The following is a 2189-nucleotide window of genomic DNA, read 5'->3' as shown; positions in this document are numbered from 1 at the left end:
AAACTATTTTAGTCTATTTCTCTAAAGCTGATATATAGTTACCTGAGCTACTATTAGGAAAAGAGGAAGAAGAACAAACTACTGAAGTACAATGTAAATCCAACCATAATGCTGTGAGAAAGTTCACACTTGTACATACTTTAATAGAAATATTATATAATACTTTGTAAGCATTCACAAATAATAAAAATGAGTCACCAGTGAAGCTACCAGAACAACTTTTCCACCCTTATGTCAGCTGGGAACTTTCTTACACTACCTGTTCCGTGATAGCTCTTACTCCATTAATCCTTTCAATTTATCGTTCTAGCTCCTTGTTTCATTGTTCAACAACCCGAAAAATGTCAAGGATCTGTCTCTATCAATGTTTATATAGAACTGATTCTATACAAAAGAACTAACGAAGACAGCCCTTCCTCTAACGCCAATACTTTAATTAAATGTTATAATTATCCTACTTTAGCATTAACTTTGTTCATATTTTTGAGCCATATTGTAACTTCAGTTCTTTTATATTTCTTAGGTGTATCAACAAGCTATATGCAGGTATAAAAAGTTTTTTATTTTGAAGGCAGAAAAAAAATGCTGGTGAACTATAAATAGAAAATTATTCAGCACAGCACAATGGTAAAATTTGCAAATATATATTATTTCTCAGTTGTCAAGAATTCTAGTCGGTAAAACCAACCTCTTTGCTATAGAGTCGATACCGACTAATAGTGGCCCTACAGGACAGAGTAGAACGGCCTCACGGGGTTTCCAAGGAGTGCCTGGTGGATTTGAACTGCTGACCTTTTGGTTAGCAGCCGAGCTCTTAACACTAAGGTAGGCAGCTTAAATACTATTAGCTCCATTTTACAAAAGTAGAAACAGGCTCAGAGAAGTTAAATACATCCTCAAGGTCACACAGTAAAAAGTGATGGAGCTGGTATTCAAACCAAAGGTTTTTGTTTGGTTTTGTTTTAATTTTGAAACAAAATTTCAAAAGTTTTACTTCCACAAGCAGTTTAACTAAAAAAGAGTGCCAATCACCAGGCTCCGTTCTGGGGTGGCTAGCTCTGCATACTTGAAAATCTATTACATTCTACCCCTCTGGAATAAGAGTGCCAAATAAAGGGGGATAAAACCTGTCCTTCCGCTTTTTTCCTTTAAACTGTCAGCTATGACTGGTTCACAGAGTAGTTTTGCAAGCTTGTTTCACTTTGTTTTCAGACAAGGCTTGGGCAGGCAGCCAGTTACTAACTTCTGGTTGCTAGGTGTGGCCTTCTTTCAGATCCTATAAAATCAGAAGCCCAAGACTCCACTTCTAGAGTGAACGGCTCAGAGCACAACCTCTCCAGTTGTTTGGAAGAAGGCAGAAAAAACAGTAAGTCTTGGTTTTCCTTTTAGTTAGTTTTGGTTGTTCTGAACCCTTTTCCCATCACTATGTTAAATGTTACTGCTTCTGTAGACTAGGTGACGAATTGCATTGAAGCTATTCTGAGAAATCTTTCTGTAAAATGATGTTAGGCGCTTACATTTTGGAATCCATACATTGTATTGCTTTGCTATACTTAAGTAAGGAAGACAAATTTTAAAATATGTTAAATTTCCTTAATACTGGCTTATTGTACTTTTGGTGAGTTACCATGGAAAAGAAGGAAAGAATGTGTTTTCCTCCTAAAAGGTATGAGTTTCCAAAGAGCTGTTTGTGCCTCAAATGGAAATCATGATGGGAGCGGGATGCTTGTGGGGGAGCCAAGAGAACACACGTGGCAGAGGTGGGCTGCAGGGAATTGCTAAAAAATAGCAGGCCTTTCATTATTGATTCTCTTCTTCTGTAAGGGGTACTAAATAGATTCAGACCTCATAGTGGTAATCATGCCCTTAGTAATTAACATTTTGCAATTCGTGTTATATTTCCCTAATGCAGTTAGAATAATAGGGACCACTTATTGCTCATTTTATCTGAAGAGGGTGTGGCCACATTCATTTCCCTGTAGTCTCCACATCATGGGCTTTTAAAGGGCTAGTCTGCAAACACAAGGGAAAAGGAAGTATTTCCTGGGTGGTGTCAGATAAGTCATGCCATAGAAATTCCAGTGGAGCCCTCCACAATTTATTCTATTTAACAGCATCTAGGACTCATTGCTGAATGAGCTAATGGCCATAAAACTCCTTAGAAAAGCACAAAGCAAATTGAAAGTAGA

General features: G+C 37.4%; 1 pseudogene; it reads left to right on the top strand.

The window, feature by feature from the left end:
- Positions 1-1222: 1222 nt before the first annotated feature.
- Positions 1223-2189, top strand: part of LOC101354700 (annexin A1-like) — a 19635-nt pseudogene continuing 18668 nt past the window's right edge.

This window comes from Trichechus manatus, unplaced genomic scaffold, assembly GCF_000243295.1.
Source record: "Trichechus manatus latirostris isolate Lorelei unplaced genomic scaffold, TriManLat1.0 scaffold00107, whole genome shotgun sequence".
In the NCBI taxonomy this organism is placed as follows: Eukaryota; Metazoa; Chordata; class Mammalia; order Sirenia; family Trichechidae; genus Trichechus; species Trichechus manatus.
This window is presented reverse-complemented; position numbering and strand designations above follow the sequence as displayed.